Here is a 23,813-nt window from a genome sequence, read left to right on the forward strand (position 1 = left end):
ATAGTCTGGTACCGAGATGCTTGGGCGCATCTACAAATATACTTCGTTGCTCTTTCATAATTGTTTTTCATTCCAATTCCCATATGTAATCATAAGTCTCTTTATTGCCTTTACTAATTCAATATCCTGTTCTTTAAATTAATTCCGGCTTTTTGTTCCGGATATTTTGTATAAAAAACCATTATAATCTGTTGGGTAAAGTCTTTGTACAACGAAATAATATACCGAGTGTCCATTTTAAGTGGTGCCTATTACCCTTTTATGCATACGTGGTTGATTGCAGATGAATTTAATAGAGAAATGGTTCCCATCATAAATGGTCCCTATAGAATCACACAAAATGCAGCTGAATTCAACCATATCTAACGACAATGAAACAGATATTCTCACTCATTGAGCTGCCAGTATTTTATTGTAGGAACCATGGAGGGTAATCAATGGTATCGCCACATATATTTATTGACTAACATAAATCCTTAGTTTATGTAGAGTGTGAGATTATAGATATTACATTAAAGTTTATGTATCCTTTAGTTATTTTTATAGCTTCACCAATATGATTTTCAACAGTTTTTCTTGTATTACAAATAAATGTGTAATAGTTTCTAAAACTGAATAAAATAAAATGAATTTCATTTGTGCTCAACATAAATACAAAGTCGACCACAACAGCAATAACACCATCAATAATAATTTTAGAGAGTGATATAGACATATATTAATAACTGAACTACTACTACTACTACTACTACTACTACTACTACTACTAATACTAATAATAATAATAATAATAATAATAATAATATAACAGAGTGGATGAATAACTAAAATATTACTAAAGAAAGAACAGTAAAAATAGAACGATAAAGTCTATCTACCAAACATTTGAAAAATCTTAAAGACAAAACATAGCAAAGAGATCTATCACTCACTCAATAATAACAGCAATTTGCTCTGGTGATACGATGAATTACAACCCCCAATTCATGCAATAAAGCAAAGGAAAAAAACATGTAACTGTAATAATAAAATTAGCTGGCCGATAAATTGTATTAAGCAACTATTACAACAAGAGGAAATCCAACACAAGTAAAACAATTTTTGTATAAGTATTGTCCCAAATACCTTCAAATGACAACCATAAATGTTTTATCAATAATACCAATACTTCTCTTGTTCAACACTGCTGGGACTTAATAAAGTACCTATAATTAAATTGAATATCATTAGAAAATCTAGCACCTGTAAACACGCCATGTTACCTTTGAAAAACGAAAAACTGTAAATAATGAGGTTTAGTTACAGAAGTAAATTTCTTGATAAAAAACATGAATCTTCGATTCATGAGAGACTTAAAAAGTCACATAACCCCATGAATCTACGCCACTCTTTTAACTCTTTTTAAAACTGATGTTTAACCCCAAACAAAGCACTTTAGCCTGACAGAGCTACTATTTGGGACCAAATTTGCAAGGCAGTTAGACAGCGAGATATCTGTTAACATTGCACTTGAACTTCTGCATAGTACAGTCAGGAAAATAGAGAAACAAGAGGAATTGCAAAGTGTAGCAGTCCGAGGGAAGAAACTATTTAAGTAGAAAGCTTTCTAGCATCTAGGGATCTTTACAATAAAGGGGCCGAATTTTGCTGCTTGTCGGGTCAGTCGGAGAAACTTATGTCGATGTGATTTGAGTTCGCCAGAGCACATTCCATTAAAATACCTATAAAACAGACACAGGGATGCAACATTTCGATATTGGACAGAGGTTTGAGTTTGGTTGCTAGTGTAGAACCTATTAGGTTGGCGACTCTTTTTAAAATCCTGCTCAGAAGAGAGAGACTGGTGGCAGATGCACCTGCTCAAATGTGGTAACAATAGAGGTACAGGATACTTTAAGGTATAAGTAACTTTCTAGCACAGTAGAGAATGCCTACCTTCCTTGCAGCAGCCTTGGCAATACCCTCCATGTATTTGTTCCAATTAATGTTTTCTGTGAAGGTTAAGCCAAGGAGTCTGAATAAAGAGCTTTCATGTAGTCTATTATTAGATATTGGATATCAGTGGTTAGGAAAATTCCCTTTAATTATTAAAGGAAAGAAGTTTAATCTTGGCAGCATTGAATGCTACCATCAATTCATGTCTGCAGACTGGAGGTTTTCTTCTAAGTTTTCAGCCATTTTCTTAGATATGTGTTCATTCAGTTTCCCGCATGTCTGTTATATAGCGCGATGTTGTCAGCAAATATACCTATCTTGGAGACAATTTTATGAGGGAGGTAATTTATGAATATAAAAAATAATAATAGTTGAATGATCGACCCTTGTCGCACACCTGCATTTATATCATATTGTTTTGATGTACGATAATCATGGGCAACATGGATGTGTTTCTTATCTAAGAATGATTTGATTATGCTGATTATTCGTCTGGTAATGACATATGATTTACTTTTCATGAGACGTCCATCGTGCCATACCCTGTCAAAGGCCTTACACACACACACACACACACACACACACACACACACACACACACACACACACACACACATATATATATATATATATATATATATATATATATATATATATATATATGGCTACTACCCTAGCCTTCACTGCCTTATCCAGTGCGTGGTGTATACGTGCAGAGAATCCAGTCAGAGTATCTTCAGTAGGGCGGACTTGCCTAAATTTATATTATCGATCAAAATAAAATTTAATATTTATGAGGTAGTGGACTAGTGCTTGATTAATTAAGTGCCCAAATATTTTGGCGAAGAGAGGGAGGAGAATAATGGGGTGATAATTTAATGGGTCTATTCTTTTGTCAAAATTATTGTAAACCGCAGAAGAAATTTTCCATCAGTAAAGAAAATAAAATCTGCTAAGGCATTTGTTAAAGAGTTTGGACAAAACTCAGGAAACCTCAGCAGAGGATTTTTTATACTATAACTGGGATGATATTAGGCCCGAATGCTTTTAAGGCGTCTAGTTGTTTTTTTTAATGATATTATGAACTTGAGAAGGGGTGGTTTTCATAAAATCTTCGAATGTGGCTTCTGTCTGCAAAGGAAAACAATCTGGAAGGGAGTGCTGAGTCCAAAGTGGAGTTGGAGATAAACCATTGGGCAAGCAGGTCAGTATTCTGAGGTTGTTAGATACTGGGTAAATTGTTGTCCATTATTTACTGTTATAAATTTTCCAGAAATCGCGAATTCCTAACTTCTGTGAATCAATAGGTTTCTTGGTTATTTCGGTATGTTTTTCTTGGCTGCGGCTATTTCGCTTTTACAATTATTTCTAGCTTCTCTATACCTTTGCCTATTTGTATTGGTCTTATATCGTTTAAATCTGCAGAATGCATGCTGCCTTTGATCAATGACAGCCCGATGTGCAAGTAGAAGTGAACCATTGAGGAGAGTGAGTTTGTTATAGAATTTCTGTGTAGGAATGCGCTTCAATTGCTGCTTTGAACTATTCAGTAGCCTCGTTTGTACATTATTGTGTAGGAAGAAAAAAGATATTACCCTACTGAGCATCTCTGATGAGATCTCTCATGGCATCCCAGTCAGCCTTATTGTAGTACCTTGTCGCTTTGAGGTCGAACGTGTAGTTATCAGTATCACGACGTGGTCAACGTTTCTGAGAAGGCAATGGGCATTTGTTTTACAATCCTCAGGAACTGTGGTCAGTAGTAGGTCTAGAAGTGAAGCTTGCTGATCCTGTCGATCTGAGAAACGGGTCGGGAACGTGACTGTCTGTGCCAGAGAATGGGATATAGAAAAGTAATGTGTGATGCTACCTGCGTCTGTATAACTAGAGAAACCAAGCAAATTACTGTGGTAGACATTAAAGTTACCAAATACATGTCCTTGAGCGTCAATATCTAGGGAGAGTGCTGCATCTATGCTGACAGAGATGTGGTTGATTAGTCTTGAGTCGAGGGAGAACAGCACAGAAAATATAACTAAGCTATGTTGCACATGAAGGCCTGGTCGTTTTAGTTTGGATCTCTAGTCAAAAGGTGGGTTTTACGATTATAGGATTTACGTCCGTGCATGTATTTTTCAGTGTTTTTACGGCGAAGTGGGGAGATAACCAGACATAAAGCCATAAACTATTATCTAATCTAGTAACCTATATTCTCCTACTTTTTAGCATGGATATAATCCCCTCCTTTTTACCCACATATTATATTTCATTATCTTTGGTATAATAGTTCATTTTTTGTTTGCTTATTTATTCATATACGTGTTCTATTATTTCGGGATGCCGGTTGACAGTGATCCTTATAGCCTATCTATATTATATGTACCTTATATTTTTATGGCTCCTTTGTCCGTCGTCGTCGGCGGCGGCGGCGTCATCATCATCATCATCATCATCATCATCATCATCATCATCATCATCATCCGATTTAATTAAATTTTATTAAGTCACGTAAACCTAAAATCTAATCCCGGTAATAGTTTATGAAAATTACGTAACCCCGTGCAATAGTCATAAGCCCGTGTGTAGTGTTTGTATTCAATTATTAAATATTGTGTGTGTCTATTCAATTATTAAATATTGTTTGTGTCTATTCAATTATTAAATATTGTTTGTGTCTATTCAATTATTAAATATTGTGTGTGTCTATTCAATTATTAAATATTGTTTGTGTCTATTCAATTATTAAATATTGTTTGTGTCTATTCAATTATTAAATATTGTGTGTGTCTATTCAATTATTAAATATTGTTTTGTGTCTATTCAATTATTAAATATTGTTTGTGTCTATTCAATTATTAAATATTGTTTGTGTCTATTCAATTATTAAATATTGTTTGTGTCTATTCAATTATTAAATATTGTTTGTGTCTATTCAATTATTAAATATTGTTTGTGTCTATTCAATTATTAAATATTGTTTGTGTCTATTCAATTATTAAATATTGTTTGTGTCTATTCAATTATTAAATATTGTTTGTGTCTATTCAATTATTAAATATTGTTTGTGTCTATTCAATTATTAAATATTGTTTGTGTCTATTCAATTATTAAATATTGTTTGTGTCTATTCAATTATTAAATATTGTTTGTGTCTATTCAATTATTAAATATTGTTTGTGTCTATTCAATTATTAAATATTGTTTGTGTCTATTCAATTATTAAATATTGTTTGTGTCTATTCAATTATTAAATATTGTTTGTGTCTATTCAATTATTAAATATTGTTTGTGTCTATTCAATTATTAAATATTGTTTGTGTCTATTCAATTATTAAATATTGTTTGTGTCTATTCAATTATTAAATATTGTTTGTGTCTATTCAATTATTAAATATTGTTTGTGTCTATTCAATTATTAAATATTGTTTGTGTCTATTCAATTATTAAATATTGTTTGTGTCTATTCAATTATTAAATATTGTTTGTGTCTATTCAATTATTAAATATTGTTTGTGTCTATTCAATTATTAAATATTGTTTGTGTCTATTCAATTATTAAATATTGTTTGTGTCTATTCAATTATTAAATATTGTTTGTGTCTATTCAATTATTAAATATTGTTTGTGTCTATTCAATTATTAAATATTGTTTGTGTCTATTCAATTATTAAATATTGTTTGTGTCTATTCAATTATTAAATATTGTTTGTGTCTATTCAATTATTAAATATTGTTTGTGTCTATTCAATTATTAAATATTGTTTGTGTCTATTCAATTATTAAATATTGTTTGTGTCTATTCAATTATTAAATATTGTTTGTGTCTATTCAATTATTAAATATTGTTTGTGTCTATTCAATTATTAAATATTGTTTGTGTCTATTCAATTATTAAATATTGTTTGTGTCTATTCAATTATTAAATATTGTTTGTGTCTATTCAATTATTAAATATTGTTTGTGTCTATTCAATTATTAAATATTGTTTGTGTCTATTCAATTATTAAATATTGTTTGTGTCTATTCAATTATTAAATATTGTTTGTGTCTATTCAATTATTAAATATTGTTTGTGTCTATTCAATTATTAAATATTGTTTGTGTCTATTCAATTATTAAATATTGTTTGTGTCTATTCAATTATTAAATATTGTTTGTGTCTATTCAATTATTAAATATTGTTTGTGTCTATTCAATTATTAAATATTGTTTGTGTCTATTCAATTATTAAATATTGTTTGTGTCTATTCAATTATTAAATATTGTTTGTGTCTATTCAATTATTAAATATTGTTTGTGTCTATTCAATTATTAAATATTGTTTGTGTCTATTCAATTATTAAATATTGTTTGTGTCTATTCAATTATTAAATATTGTTTGTGTCTATTCAATTATTAAATATTGTTTGTGTCTATTCAATTATTAAATATTGTTTGTGTCTATTCAATTATTAAATATTGTTTGTGTCTATTCAATTATTAAATATTGTTTGTGTCTATTCAATTATTAAATATTGTTTGTGTCTATTCAATTATTAAATATTGTTTGTGTCTATTCAATTATTAAATATTGTTTGTGTCTATTCAATTATTAAATATTGTTTGTGTCTATTCAATTATTAAATATTGTTTGTGTCTATTCAATTATTAAATATTGTTTGTGTCTATTCAATTATTAAATATTGTTTGTGTCTATTCAATTATTAAATATTGTTTGTGTCTATTCAATTATTAAATATTGTTTGTGTCTATTCAATTATTAAATATTGTTTGTGTCTATTCAATTATTAAATATTGTTTGTGTCTATTCAATTATTAAATATTGTTTGTGTCTATTCAATTATTAAATATTGTTTGTGTCTATTCAATTATTAAATATTGTTTGTGTCTATTCAATTATTAAATATTGTTTGTGTCTATTCAATTATTAAATATTGTTTGTGTCTATTCAATTATTAAATATTGTTTGTGTCTATTCAATTATTAAATATTGTTTGTGTCTATTCAATTATTAAATATTGTTTGTGTCTATTCAATTATTAAATATTGTTTGTGTCTATTCAATTATTAAATATTGTTTGTGTCTATTCAATTATTAAATATTGTTTGTGTCTATTCAATTATTAAATATTGTTTGTGTCTATTCAATTATTAAATATTGTTTGTGTCTATTCAATTATTAAATATTGTTTGTGTCTATTCAATTATTAAATATTGTTTGTGTCTATTCAATTATTAAATATTGTTTGTGTCTATTCAATTATTAAATATTGTTTGTGTCTATTCAATTATTAAATATTGTTTGTGTCTATTCAATTATTAAATATTGTTTGTGTCTATTCAATTATTAAATATTGTTTGTGTCTATTCAATTATTAAATATTGTTTGTGTCTATTCAATTATTAAATATTGTTTGTGTCTATTCAATTATTAAATATTGTTTGTGTCTATTCAATTATTAAATATTGTTTGTGTCTATTCAATTATTAAATATTGTTTGTGTCTATTCAATTATTAAATATTGTTTGTGTCTATTCAATTATTAAATATTGTTTGTGTCTATTCAATTATTAAATATTGTTTGTGTCTATTCAATTATTAAATATTGTTTGTGTCTATTCAATTATTAAATATTGTTTGTGTCTATTCAATTATTAAATATTGTTTGTGTCTATTCAATTATTAAATATTGTTTGTGTCTATTCAATTATTAAATATTGTTTGTGTCTATTCAATTATTAAATATTGTTTGTGTCTATTCAATTATTAAATATTGTTTGTGTCTATTCAATTATTAAATATTGTTTGTGTCTATTCAATTATTAAATATTGTTTGTGTCTATTCAATTATTAAATATTGTTTGTGTCTATTCAATTATTAAATATTGTTTGTGTCTATTCAATTATTAAATATTGTTTGTGTCTATTCAATTATTAAATATTGTTTGTGTCTATTCAATTATTAAATATTGTTTGTGTCTATTCAATTATTAAATATTGTTTGTGTCTATTCAATTATTAAATATTGTTTGTGTCTATTCAATTATTAAATATTGTTTGTGTCTATTCAATTATTAAATATTGTTTGTGTCTATTCAATTATTAAATATTGTTTGTGTCTATTCAATTATTAAATATTGTTTGTGTCTATTCAATTATTAAATATTGTTTGTGTCTATTCAATTATTAAATATTGTTTGTGTCTATTCAATTATTAAATATTGTTTGTGTCTATTCAATTATTAAATATTGTTTGTGTCTATTCAATTATTAAATATTGTTTGTGTCTATTCAATTATTAAATATTGTTTGTGTCTATTCAATTATTAAATATTGTTTGTGTCTATTCAATTATTAAATATTGTTTGTGTCTATTCAATTATTAAATATTGTTTGTGTCTATTCAATTATTAAATATTGTTTGTGTCTATTCAATTATTAAATATTGTTTGTGTCTATTCAATTATTAAATATTGTTTGTGTCTATTCAATTATTAAATATTGTTTGTGTCTATTCAATTATTAAATATTGTTTGTGTCTATTCAATTATTAAATATTGTTTGTGTCTATTCAATTATTAAATATTGTTTGTGTCTATTCAATTATTAAATATTGTTTGTGTCTATTCAATTATTAAATATTGTTTGTGTCTATTCAATTATTAAATATTGTTTGTGTCTATTCAATTATTAAATATTGTTTGTGTCTATTCAATTATTAAATATTGTTTGTGTCTATTCAATTATTAAATATTGTTTGTGTCTATTCAATTATTAAATATTGTTTGTGTCTATTCAATTATTAAATATTGTTTGTGTCTATTCAATTATTAAATATTGTTTGTGTCTATTCAATTATTAAATATTGTTTGTGTCTATTCAATTATTAAATATTGTTTGTGTCTATTCAATTATTAAATATTGTTTGTGTCTATTCAATTATTAAATATTGTTTGTGTCTATTCAATTATTAAATATTGTTTGTGTCTATTCAATTATTAAATATTGTTTGTGTCTATTCAATTATTAAATATTGTTTGTGTCTATTCAATTATTAAATATTGTTTGTGTCTATTCAATTATTAAATATTGTTTGTGTCTATTCAATTATTAAATATTGTTTGTGTCTATTCAATTATTAAATATTGTTTGTGTCTATTCAATTATTAAATATTGTTTGTGTCTATTCAATTATTAAATATTGTTTGTGTCTATTCAATTATTAAATATTGTTTGTGTCTATTCAATTATTAAATATTGTTTGTGTCTATTCAATTATTAAATATTGTTTGTGTCTATTCAATTATTAAATATTGTTTGTGTCTATTCAATTATTAAATATTGTTTGTGTCTATTCAATTATTAAATATTGTTTGTGTCTATTCAATTATTAAATATTGTTTGTGTCTATTCAATTATTAAATATTGTTTGTGTCTATTCAATTATTAAATATTGTTTGTGTCTATTCAATTATTAAATATTGTTTGTGTCTATTCAATTATTAAATATTGTTTGTGTCTATTCAATTATTAAATATTGTTTGTGTCTATTCAATTATTAAATATTGTTTGTGTCTATTCAATTATTAAATATTGTTTGTGTCTATTCAATTATTAAATATTGTTTGTGTCTATTCAATTATTAAATATTGTTTGTGTCTATTCAATTATTAAATATTGTTTGTGTCTATTCAATTATTAAATATTGTTTGTGTCTATTCAATTATTAAATATTGTTTGTGTCTATTCAATTATTAAATATTGTTTGTGTCTATTCAATTATTAAATATTGTTTGTGTCTATTCAATTATTAAATATTGTTTGTGTCTATTCAATTATTAAATATTGTTTGTGTCTATTCAATTATTAAATATTGTTTGTGTCTATTCAATTATTAAATATTGTTTGTGTCTATTCAATTATTAAATATTGTTTGTGTCTATTCAATTATTAAATATTGTTTGTGTCTATTCAATTATTAAATATTGTTTGTGTCTATTCAATTATTAAATATTGTTTGTGTCTATTCAATTATTAAATATTGTTTGTGTCTATTCAATTATTAAATATTGTTTGTGTGTCTATTCAATTATTAAATATTGTTTGTGTCTATTCAATTATTAAATATTGTTTGTGTCTATTCAATTATTAAATATTGTTTGTGTCTATTCAATTATTAAATATTGTTTGTGTCTATTCAATTATTAAATATTGTTTGTGTCTATTCAATTATTAAATATTGTTTGTGTCTATTCAATTATTAAATATTGTTTGTGTCTATTCAATTATTAAATATTGTTTGTGTCTATTCAATTATTAAATATTGTTTGTGTGTCTATTCAATTATTAAATATTGTTTGTGTCTATTCAATTATTAAATATTGTTTGTGTCTATTCAATTATTAAATATTGTTTGTGTGTCTATTCAATTATTAAATATTGTTTGTGTCTATTCAATTATTAAATATTGTTTGTGTCTATTCAATTATTAAATATTGTTTGTGTCTATTCAATTATTAAATATTGTTTGTGTCTATTCAATTATTAAATATTGTTTGTGTGTCTATTCAATTATTAAATATTGTTTGTGTCTATTCAATTATTAAATATTGTTTGTGTCTATTCAATTATTAAATATTGTTTGTGTCTATTCAATTATTAAATATTGTTTGTGTCTATTCAATTATTAAATATTGTTTGTGTCTATTCAATTATTAAATATTGTTTGTGTCTATTCAATTATTAAATATTGTTTGTGTCTATTCAATTATTAAATATTGTTTGTGTCTATTCAATTATTAAATATTGTTTGTGTCTATTCAATTATTAAATATTGTTTGTGTCTATTCAATTATTAAATATTGTTTGTGTCTATTCAATTATTAAATATTGTTTGTGTCTATTCAATTATTAAATATTGTTTGTGTCTATTCAATTATTAAATATTGTTTGTGTCTATTCAATTATTAAATATTGTTTGTGTCTATTCAATTATTAAATATTGTTTGTGTCTATTCAATTATTAAATATTGTTTGTGTCTATTCAATTATTAAATATTGTTTGTGTCTATTCAATTATTAAATATTGTTTGTGTCTATTCAATTATTAAATATTGTTTGTGTCTATTCAATTATTAAATATTGTTTGTGTCTATTCAATTATTAAATATTGTTTGTGTCTATTCAATTATTAAATATTGTTTGTGTCTATTCAATTATTAAATATTGTTTGTGTCTATTCAATTATTAAATATTGTTTGTGTCTATTCAATTATTAAATATTGTTTGTGTCTATTCAATTATTAAATATTGTTTGTGTCTATTCAATTATTAAATATTGTTTGTGTCTATTCAATTATTAAATATTGTTTGTGTCTATTCAATTATTAAATATTGTTTGTGTCTATTCAATTATTAAATATTGTTTGTGTCTATTCAATTATTAAATATTGTTTGTGTCTATTCAATTATTAAATATTGTTTGTGTCTATTCAATTATTAAATATTGTTTGTGTCTATTCAATTATTAAATATTGTTTGTGTCTATTCAATTATTAAATATTGTTTGTGTCTATTCAATTATTAAATATTGTTTGTGTCTATTCAATTATTAAATATTGTTTGTGTCTATTCAATTATTAAATATTGTTTGTGTCTATTCAATTATTAAATATTGTTTGTGTCTATTCAATTATTAAATATTGTTTGTGTCTATTCAATTATTAAATATTGTTTGTGTCTATTCAATTATTAAATATTGTTTGTGTCTATTCAATTATTAAATATTGTTTGTGTCTATTCAATTATTAAATATTGTTTGTGTCTATTCAATTATTAAATATGCTCCTGATTTCCTAAAGCCTCCTTTTTTGCACTACATGTTATCCCACTCCCCTCACACCTTCTCTAAATGTTGATATCCAGCTCTTACCCCTTAATCTGCGAATTCTCAGATAAATTCTAAATTAGGTGACAGTCAGGTATCTAAACTTGAAACACATTGCCGTCTGAGCTTCTGCAGTAAATATATTAATAGTTTGTTTAAAATTTTATTTTAAATTTGATTATGTGATCTTTTCAGTTTTGATTTTTCCCCTCTTTTTTTCTTCAAGATAACAGGCATCTTGGCTAGAAAACTAAGAAACTAATTATGATGAATAATGCGATAAATTGACCGATTATATATGAAAAGGAAATGGAAAAAGAGTACTGGTAAGGACGGAAAAGTGTGCGGATGATCCACACAAAAAGAATGAGAAAAATGCGTAATCCAGAACATCAGAAGGCATAAACCGCGACAAGAGACACTGTTAACATAGACAATACGGAAAGCGGCGAAACAAAACTAAAAGAAAAAAATGGGAAGCTAAACAACTACATGGACGATTCATAAAAATGATAAGAGAAGAGACTCACGTAAACATTTGGACATGGCTGCAAAAAAACAAACAAAAAAAAACATTGATATAGAGAAATAATATCGCTACTGACAGCTGGACAAGGCAATGCGATCAGAACTAACTATATCGAAGCTAAAATATAGAATCCAAGAAAAATCTAAATCAAGACTTGGTGGGCAAAAAAATGAAATGCTAAATCACGTATCAAACTAATCCCCAAAAGAATACAAGAACAGACATGACTGCGTGGAGAAAACAGTACACGGGAACCTATGCAAACGACTGCATTTTAAAATACAGACATACGGTACAGACACAAAACGGACATTACTAGAAAACAAAAATCACAGAATTCTCTGACACATAGAGGTATAAACAAATAAAACATCCAAGCAAAGAAACCTGATGCCATAATAGTCAACAAGAAGGAAAAACCTGCCAAATAGTAGATTATTTCTATCCATGCAGTCAGAGAGTGAAGGTCAAGAAGACAGAAAATCAAAGCAAAATATAAATGAAAGCCGCCAGAAGTCAAGACCAAATAGGCAAAAATTTATAGATGCTAGAAATAATTGTAAGTCAAGAGAAGTCATAACGGAATCACCAGAAAACGCATTGAGTCGCAGAAATGAGAACTCGCGATTTTTGGAAAATTTATAATAGTGTGGTGAATAATGGCCAATCAACAATTCTTTCACTACCCAAGTGGATCAGCGATTCGCCTTCAATTCTACTTTACACCCAACAAACCACTCCTTCCCAAATTTCCCTTTGCAGACAGAAGTCAAACTTGATGGTATGAAAATCACCTCTTCTCTTGTTCGTGATATTAAGAAACCTAGACACCTCGAAGGGGTGTGGGTGTGATTTCATCCCTGCTATACTATTATATAAAAAAAGAAGAAAATGCTCTGCTGAAGTTACCTTTGTTCTTTTTTAGGCACGTAATTCTAGCAACGTGATTTCCATCATTTTCCATATTTAGCCAATTTTGGCCTGACAGCCTGAATTCGTTGAAATATTTCTTGTGATATAATCTATCTATCTATATATCTATAAAAGTGAACGTGTCTGTCTGTGTGTCTGTGTGTGTGTGTACATTTCCCTACGCAATAACTCTGCCAATTTTAAGTCTACAGACTCGAAATTTGATATACAGGGTACTGAGATTTGGGAAAATCTTTGTGGTCAGTTTTCGGCCATAAATTTTGCTGTTAAGGGGTCAAAGTTCAACGATTTGACCTTTGAGAACTCTACCAAACTCCTCCAACAATTTTGGGTCTAAACACTTGAAATTTTAGATATAGGTTCCTTGGACATGGATCTAACTTGATTTGAACCCAAAACAATAAATGTTAAAGGGTCATAATAGGGGTCAAAGTTAATAAAAATGAACTCTTTTTTTTTTGCTCAACATACACCTCGAAAAACCCGGGCAACGCCGGGCTGAAATGCTAGTCTATCTATATATCTATAAAAGTGAACGTGTCTCTGTGTGTGTCCGTCTGTCTGTGTGCATTTTCCTTCGCAATAACTCTGTTAATTTTCAGTCTACAGACTCGAAATTTGATATACAGGGTACTGAGATTTGGGAAAATCTGTGCGATCCGTTTTCGGCCAGAAATTTTGCTATTAAGGGATCAAACTTCAACAATTTGACCTTTGAGAACTCTACTAAACTCCTCCGAAAATTGGGAGTCTAAAACTTGAAATTTTAGATATAGGTTCCTTAGACATGGATCTAACTTAATAATACAATTTGATCCCCCCAAAAAATAAATTTTAAAGGGGTCATAATAGGGGTCAAAGTTTAAAAAAAATTGACCTCTGCGGTCTCTACTAAATAACTCAGACAATTTCTAGTCTAAACATCTTAAATTTTACATAAAGGGTATTCAGAAATAGGGCAAGCTTTTTTATCGGTTTGGGTCGAAATTTTTTAGTTATCTATATATATAAAAGCGAAAATATGTGTATGTTTGTATGTTTGTATGTGTGTTTGTGTGTCTGCTAAAAACTTTCGACAGTCACGACGAATATTTTCAAAATCTCGGTATCATATTGAAGCTCCGTCCTTCGCTCGAAAAATATCGAAAAATTGGCCAAAAATGTGCATTTTTTTCACCCCGAAATCGACAATTTTCGACAGGGGGGGGTCAACAAAAACGGTCCTCTCGTGACGACGACCGGTTCTACGCATGCGTTAGATGACGTCATGACCTGATTTACTTTAAATAGTTGAAAAACTGACTAAATTTCATGTACGTCGCGTTAGCACAGTTGGTTAGCGCGTTGGTGCGTTATCTAAACGTTTTGGGTTCGAATCGTGGTGTCAGATGTCTTTTTTTTTCGATTTTAAAAATTTTAATATCCATTTAAGCCATTTTTCACGTTTTTCTGTTTTCTTTTTTTTTACATTTAACATCGTTCATGTGCCTTACGTTTTGTGTTTTTTTTCGATGTTTTGATTACCCCCCCCCCCCAGCTTAAGTTTTAACGTTGTTTTCTTTTTTTACTTTGCTTATAACAAACAAACCTGGTCATTGACCTCATTTGCTGAATAGCTATTGCTTACGTCGTCGTCGTAACGCTTGACGACTTCAGTGCGTGCACCTGTCAATTTGGTTCTTACTTAAATAAATTCAAACATCTTTCAGTAACTCATTCTGGCTGGCCGATTTTATTTTCAAACTTCGCCTCAGGGCTTCGGGTTCGAACCTACCAACTTTTACCCCCTCCCCCCGGTTTCTTTTTTATTTAACAGCACACACACCTGCAACGCCGGGTACCCCCGCTAGTCAATATATAAATGTATGTATGCATGTTTGCATGCCTGCCTAAAACTTTGCTAGAGGCGACGGATTTTACCAAGACTAGTATCGTTTTAAAGTTCGACGTTTCAGACGACAAATATCGAAAAATTGGCTAAAAACATTAATATCTTCAGCTTCAACTGGGAACTTTTCTACAGGGGGGTCGCTTTTTTCGTCGATATTTTCGAAAGTCATCCTCTCCTTTGCATTGTCTAGCCTTAATTTAAAAAAAATTCTCTTCGGTTTGGCATTGGTCGTAACAGCAAAAACGTCAGGTTTTTTCCCCGATCTTTCCCTCTTTTGCGGTACGGGTTTGAGCCTGCCTTCCTACTACTACTCTTTTTTTTTTGCTTTTTTTTTGCTCAACAGGCACATCCAAACACCCGGGCAACGCCGGGCTGAAATGCTAGTCTATATATCTATAAAAGTGAACGTGCGTGTCTGTCTACATTTCTCTACGCAATAACTCTGCCAATTTTTAGTCTACAGACTCGAAATTTGATATACAGGGTACTGAGATTTGGGAAAAATCTTTGTGATCGGTTTTTGACCAGAAATTTTGCTGTTAAGGGGTCAAAGTTCAACGATTTGACCTTTGAGAACTCTACCAGACTCCTCCGACAATTTTGGGTCTACGCACTTGAAATTTTAGATATAGGTTCCTTGGACATGGATCTAACTTAATAACTTGATTTGAGCCCAAAACAATAAATTTTAAGGGGTCATAATAGGGGTCAAAGTTTTAAAAAAAATTTACCTCTGCGGTCTCTTCCAAATTACTAAGCAATTTCTGGTCTAAACATTTGAAATTTTACATAAAGGGTATTCAGAGATAGGGCAAGCTATCGGTTTGAGTCAAAATTTTCAATTACCAATATATAAATGTATGTATGTATGTATGTTTGCATGTCTGCCTAACACTTTCGACAGAGGCGACGGATTTTACCAAGATCGGTATAGTTTTAATGTTCGACCTTTCATATAAGCTTTTTTATTTTTTTTTTTGCACGAGGACTTTTTTTAATGTGGAGAGGTTGGGAAAATAGGGACATGCTCCACGGGGAGTAGGGGAGCTGGATAGTGACAATTGGTATGAAAGGTTTCCCCTACATTGACCAATAACTGATTGCCACAAGGCAATGATCTTATATGTTTTTTTTTTTTTGGACAAGGTGGTTACCACTCATCAAGGCCCGGAAGCCACTCAGAGATAAGGGTTATTGTAAGTACAGTACATTAGTGTGGAGATTTAATAAAGTGTCTACTTAAGGGTGCAATTCATCAGGAATTTGTTTACGTTGGACTTGAAGACATCCAGGTTGTAGTCAGGTGGGAAGCAGGCAGACGGAACAGAGTTCCACAGACGTGTAGTTCTAAGAAAGAAGCTTTGTTCATGGAATCTACGTTTGGATTTAGGCACAGATAAAGAGTGGGGAAAATTTTTGACAGTGGATTCAGCTAGACGGGTGTTTTTCGTAAAATATTGGTGAGAATGGACCAGAGATTGGAGTTAAGACGAGCACCTGCCATGGAAATAACAATAAAACAAAGATAGGCTCGCAACGTCTCTTCTGTGGGAGAGAGGTTTCAGGGAAGAGAAAAGGGCATCCCTCCACTAAACCAAAAGTCTATTTTGTACTCTGTCAAGGCAGGATAGGCTGTTTTTAGCAGCTCCAGCCCAGATATGGCAGCAGTACTCCCTCCTTGGACGTACTTGGCTTTTATATAGATAGAGAATTGCATCAGTAGTGAGATATCTTCTGGAGCGGTAAAAGGATCTCATCATCTTTCCAGCGACCTTGGCAACAGACTTGATGAACGTGTACCATTTCAGATCAGGAGTAAAGGTCAAGCCCAGAAGTTTGTCAAAACATGGGGCTTCTCCTAGACGAGAGCCATCCATTTTAATTGATGCCAGATGGGGATCAGAGCGTTGATAATGTAAAGATAGGAGTTTGGTTTTCGATGCATTAAAGGTAACCAGCCACGTCTTCACCCACTGAACCACGCGCTCGAGATCAGAGGAGAGAGAATCAGAGAGCACTTTGTCATTTACAGCCTTTGATGTGTTGCCGTAGATGGTCGTGTCATCAATATAGATGTCAATGAATGATTTAAATATGTGTTTAGGGAGATCATTGATGTAGATCAGGAAGAGAGTTGGGCCCAGGATGGACCCATGAGTAACTCCAGCATTAATACTGCAGGCCTCTGATTTTTGTCCATCGCCCGCTACTCTTATGAGCCTATCGGAGAGAAATGATTTAATGATAGAGAAAACATTTCCAGTGATACCGTAGCTGGAAATCTTGTGAAGTAGGCCCTTATGCCATACCTTGTCGAAGGCCTTTGATATGTCAAGAGCAATTGCCCTAGAAAGGAAGCCTTTGTCAAGAGATATAACCGTTAGCACATCTGCGGTAGATCTTGCAGAATGGAAACCATATTGCGTGGCACTAAGAAGGTTATTTCTGCTGAGGTGGTTGACTATTTCTCTATTTAATATGGATTCCAGCAACTTACTCATAACACACAGGAGACTTATTGGTCTGTACTGAGAGGGAGATGACTTTTCACCTGAATTCTAAAATACAGGGCATACTGAGGTTTTCCAGGGTGTTGGAAAGCACTTCTCCTTAAGGCAACACTTAAAGAGTTTCGTAAGTATGGGAGCAAGTTCTGGTTGAAGCTTTTTTAACACTATAATTGGGATGCCGTCAGGGCCAGTTGCTTTACTGGAATCAAGGTTCTTGATTAGCTTGGCGACCTCATGCACAGATATTTGTATGTTACCTAGCGTGTTCTGTGTTATAGGAGGAAATATGGGGAGTTGATGGCCTTCATCGCATGGGGTAGAATTAGCTGCAAAGTTCTTGGCAAATAGTTTAGCCTTGTCTGATGCTGACGAGATGACCTCTGGTCCATTGATAATGGTTGGGATAGAACGCACACTTCTGTTCAGGATCCTATTTGTTATTTGCCAAAACTGGTGGGAACCAAGCCGCTGATCAGCTACTTTGGATTTAACAGACTGGGCATATAGCTCTCTTGCATTTTTTATTACTCTTTTACAGTGGTTGCTGGCGTTCCTGAAAGCAACTTTAGTCTCAGTGCATCTATTACGTTGGTAGTTATCGAAAAAGTGATTTCTGTGCGTGATGGCAGCAGCACATTCTGGGGAGAACCATGGCTGGCTGTTAGGTTTTTGCTGGAATTTTTTAGATGGTATGAATCGGTCTATGCCTACAATTAACCATTCGGTCAGGTCTTTTTAAAAATGGAATGCAGAGGTAAATCAGATATGAATGTACGGAAGCTATCCCAGTCAGCCATGGAGTATCGGTATACAGTACAGTGGAGGGGTACGTCTGGGGACTTATTACATTTCATTTTTATCTTAACTGATACGACAGAGTGGTTTCCCCCACATATGGACATTGATTGCAATATCTGCCGGAACAGATACTACACTTGGCCCGGAGTCGGGGCTGTGTATTCATTTTCTTCCCCACTGAGCAAATTAGGCACAAGGCCGTTTTATATTGTAGAGAGATTGGGTAAATGGGGATCAGCTCCCATGTGAGTAAGGGAGCTGGATAGTGACAATTGGTATGAAGGGTTTCCTCTACATTGGCCAATAACTGATTGCCACAATGGCAATGGTCTTATATGTGGGTTTTCCACTACATATGGTCATTGATTGCAGTATCTGCCGGAATAGGGTATTTATTTGCTTTCCCACTGAACAAATTAGGCACAAGGCCGTTTTTTAATGTGGAGAGGTTGGGGAAATGGAGACCAGCTCCCCGGGGAGTAGGATAGTGACAATTGGTATGAAGGGTTTCCCCTACATTGACCAAGGACCAACTCCCCGGAGTGTAGGGGAGCTGTATAGTGACAATTGGTATGAAGGATTGCCCCTACATTGACCAAGGTCTTATATGTGGAGTTGGTATTTATTTGCTCCTCCACCGAGCAAATTTGGCACAAGGCCGATTTTTAATGTGAGGAGTGAAGGGGAAATGGGGACCAACTCCCCGGGGAGTAGGGGAGCTGGATAGTGACAATTGGTATGAAAGGTTTCCCCTACATTGACCACGGGGTTTCCCCCGCATATGGTCTTTGCTTTCAATATTTGTCGGAACAGATACTATACTTGGCCAGAAGCTGGGGCTGCACCTGGCTGAAATTTCATCAAGGTTGGGCCAAGACATGGCAGTATTCATTTGGAAAGAGTCATATTACTAGTTTCGCTCTCAATAAGACAAACAAATGACTCTAATTAATTCCAGAACGAAATTTATGCAATCAAGAGTAGTTTGGGAGTTTTTCGATTCAATTTAAATTAATTTCGTCTAAAAAGTAAAAAGTCAAATGTCTGAATTATTAGTGTTTTTGTTTGATATATTTGAATTCCGACATACGTAGCAACATCGATGATAAAGAGAAGGGGAAGGTGAATGAATTCACTAAACCCGGATATTGTTCATTTTAGCTCGCATTTAGCCAATCACGTCCTTTGTTTAAGTGAAGAGAAACAGCGGATGCGAAGAGAGAAAGAAAAAAAAAAAAAATGGATGCGGTGATTTTGAAACTGCGACAAGTCATAACTTTCAGCCGGGGAATTATTTTTGACAAATATCTGTTTAGGTTCATATCTAAAAAGGTATTTCCCAAAAATGAACCTTTACTTTTTTAAATAGTCTCTCCTAATCCTGAAAAAAAAAAAATACTACAATTTTTTTTTGACTAACTTTGGGTTTGTATTACTGTACACATAAATTCGAAAAAGTTTTCAAATTACAAATATATAACAAATATATGTTATCAAAGGCAAGATAAGTTACTTTTCTACCAAACTGGATATATTTTTTGTGTTTTTATTCAATGTAACATGCTTATTCAGCTCGGAAAATATACAGTGTTTACAGATGTATTGGAAAATTCAAAATGGCGCCCGACCTCTAAAATTTACCACAGAATTACCCCATCCTATATGTAAAACGATGCAACTTTATTATAAATTAATATTATCAATATAACTTTTGTACCATTTAAAAGAAGAAGGGCAAAATAAACTAGTAATAATTAAAAAAATTTTCATCGTACGAAAATAATGAAATTGCGAGACGAAAATCATGTTTACATAATTGGCGCTTTAAAATAACGTCCCCTCGTAGTAGGCATTCCGGACGTGAAAAGATACCCGTGTTTAATAAATCTAGCAAAAATCAACTAATAATCTGATTTTCGTGAAATTTTCGATACTTATCCATTTTAGAATGAAATTACATATAAAATGCAGTTTCCATAAAATAAATATTTCTAGTGCGTGCCCCCCTATTTTTTTTTTCGAAATTTGAACTAAATATATTTAAATCTATTGAAATTTCTATTTATTATGAAACATAAGAGTTCAAATAAGTAAAAAATATTAATTTTTCTTAAATTTAAATGCACGTATTGATCAAAAACTTACCTTGAAGTTGCAATTAAAAAAATGCAATAATTTAATATTATTGTGATTTTTTAATAGCGTTTTTTTCTAATTAATATATACTATAATCAGTTGAATTGCCAAGAAAAAGAAACTTTCTTAAAAATTAATTAAGTTTTACAAGATTAAAACGATTAAAATTCCATTATTTCAAAATGCTCCGTTACAACATAGATTTTTAATTAATTGTGTTTAATTTTTTTTAAATATCAAGTTTTAATATTAACATGACTCTTGCCAGCTATTTTATCGTCAAATTAAAACTGATTTAAAAATATTATTGCACAAATATTAGACATTTCATATTTTGTTTGTTTCGTTTTACAGAACAAAAGTATGGAAGCCGGTAGTTAACAAATGGAAACTCATGCATATTTAGTAAAAACGTATTTGATATTTAATATAAAAATGTTTATAATATTATTAATCATTAAACTGTGTAAATCTTAAAACCTAACAAAATTATAACAAAGATTACTTATTAATTGCAGTTTGAAGAAGATAAAGAAATGTTTTAAAAAATCATTAAGTCGCTTCTGCTTTTCCATAGTTCGTATAGGTAACACAAGTCTGACGTCACGGAATCATGCATTCCTTTTTTCACATTGTTTTGGCAATGCTTACTGAACAGTGATTCAGCAGATGCATTTTATTTACAATTTTTTTATAATTTTAATTTTTATATTTATAAAAATGGTATATACTTGACTCCTTTACGAAGGCAATGCTGAAACATTTTGAAAATAGGCTTTTTATTTAATAAGAGTTTTATTTACAAAAAGTTTCTTTGTATTAAAAATGTACGTATAACAAAATGTGCTTATTAATAAAACTGTTTTTTTTTTTTTTTTAATTATGCGTGTTTTTAACTGTGCATTAAATTTGTTAGCAGTCGGAGACAGATAATATGCAAAACTTGTAAAAAAATAGAAAAGTGGAAAGGAAAAATATTTCCGACTGGGTCAATTTTCATTTTTTCCTCAATCTAGGCTATTCCTTTTTGGTTAAGCTGTATTAAAACCCGATCTTATTATGCTTGCTAACGTACCGCTCTTTGGGAAAAGAACAAGGAAAGGATGGCCAGCGCATTTGTATACGTGAAGGGCATTTTGGGAAAGCAGAGCATGATGGGAGAAGCTATTTTTTTCCCTGTCTCTTCCTTTTTTTTCTAGATAGGAGGATATAAAAGCAGGGAAAAATTCCCTGGGGGGCAGAGAGAAAAGAGTTGTGAACATCTCTTGAAAAGAATTTCGTATTGCTGACGTTTGGATTGTGCGGTGTGACATTGGTGGCGAGAGGCCAGGTGTGGTCGATTGGAAAAGAAGAGGGCAGAAACGTGCTGTTGTCGAGCGAGTGACTCACTCCTTCTCGAACCAAAGAACCGAATCCTGATTATAACCCTAGACGCTATTCTAGCCAAGCAGGTTAACATGGCTGACTGGATACTATCAACTCAGATGTTGAGACCCTTCACTGGGGAAGGTGACCTAATTAAATGGCTGGAAAAATTAAAGATGGTGGCAAGGTTGCAAAAAATCGAAGATGTGGTCACCCTGTTGCCCCTCTACTTAGAAGAGGAAGCCCTCACTATTTACCAGCAGATGCGTGATGAAGATAAGGGAGACCTTTCCCCAGTGGAACAAAGACTGAAATTGGCTTTCGCCGAGAGTCCATTTGAAGCACTCGGCAAGCTTGCAAGTTTGATGTGGACCAGCGAGTCTGTTGACGTCTTTGTTGCGGAGATCAGAAAACTGGCAGGATTGGCTGGTTACGTGAGGAGGAGTCTGGAGATGATGGTAAAGCTATACCTAGTGAATGACTTCCCAGAAGAAATCTCTGCAAACATGCAGAGAATCACTCATATGATGGAAGTAGACGATCTCTTGGTCCACGCCAGTTCTAGTCAAGAATGTTAAGGGCCCAATCGTGGCTGCAGCTGTGAGTGGAAATAAGTGCATGAGGCCCGACTTGAATGACGAGAGACAGGCAGCGAGGCGACAGGAGGGGAGGCCTGCCATCAAGTGCTTCCGGTGCCAGGGTCCTCACCTGCTCAAGGATTGCAAAGAGCCAAGACTGGGGGTCATCTGCTACCGATGTGGACGAGTAAGGCACATTAGCCGCAATTGCGGAAACGAGTGAAGAGGAGCCATTGCCCCCTTCTATGTGGAAATGGCGCACAATGAAACGTTGCTTCAGTTACCGGTAGTAGTCAATGGGAAGAGAGCCATGGCCCTTGTTGACTCAGGCTGCACCACAACGTTGGTAACGAAGAATGTTGTTAGATCATGGAGCGGAGCCAGGAGTATTAAGACGGTGAAATGCCTGTGAGAGATAACAGCGGAAGTACTGGTGCAAGGTGTGCCTATTGGACTACAAGCCATTGTGTTGGATCGTCTGGTTGGTGATGTTGATGTGGTTTTAGGTGTAAGTGTGATCAACCAACTGGGGGGCGCTACGTTGAGAGGGGGCCAAGTAACTTTTGGACGCCTTGGCACAGTAGGAATGGCAGGAGTGGAAGGTGATAGAAATATCAGAACACAAAAACCAGAGGCTTGCTGCATCGAGGACGAGGATTTCCTGGCGAGGTTCCATGGTGAGAGGTGGACGGTGGAATGGAAATGGATCTCCGGGCTCTTCCGGAACTATGAAACAAAGTAAGCTGCTATGAGAAAACACTGCGAGGAAAAATAAGAAAAGGATTCGAGGAAGAAGTGGAGAGGTGGATAGAGGAAGGAATTCTCAAACCGTGGACAGGGGAAGAAAAAGGAGTGCTACCATTACTGGCGGTTGTTCAACCCACAAAGAATAAAGTTAGACCGGTACTGGATTTCAGAGAATTAAACAACAACAAAAAAAAATTCTTCGTTACTTTTCTCTCTTTGTTTCCCCTCTCTGTCTTGCTCTAAGCAAATCTGACGACCTAGTCCACAAACTCCAAAATTCCATCATGACAAGTTTCAATAAAAAATACACGATTAAACCTGGATCTGAAACTTCCAATGTAGATCCCCACTACCATGTCTCCTTCTCCAACATCAGGGGTCTACGTTCTAACCTTCCAGAGGTTGAAGCCCAATTACAGGAGACTAAACCAGACCTTTTCTTTTTAAGTGAAACTGGAATTGGACAGATTATTTCCCTAAATGAGTTCATAATTAAAGGATACT

General features: G+C 31.6%; 1 protein-coding gene across 1 annotated transcript in view; it reads right to left on the reverse strand.

The window, feature by feature from the left end:
* Positions 1-23,813, reverse strand: part of LOC145256835 (glycine receptor subunit alphaZ1-like) — a 168,184-nt gene that overhangs the window by 97,186 nt on the left and 47,185 nt on the right. The gene's annotated exons all lie outside the window — the stretch shown is intronic.

This window comes from Euprymna scolopes, chromosome 3 (genome assembly GCF_053919585.1).
Source record: "Euprymna scolopes isolate OS-2025 chromosome 3, ASM5391958v1, whole genome shotgun sequence".
Taxonomy (NCBI): Eukaryota; Metazoa; Mollusca; class Cephalopoda; order Sepiida; family Sepiolidae; genus Euprymna; species Euprymna scolopes.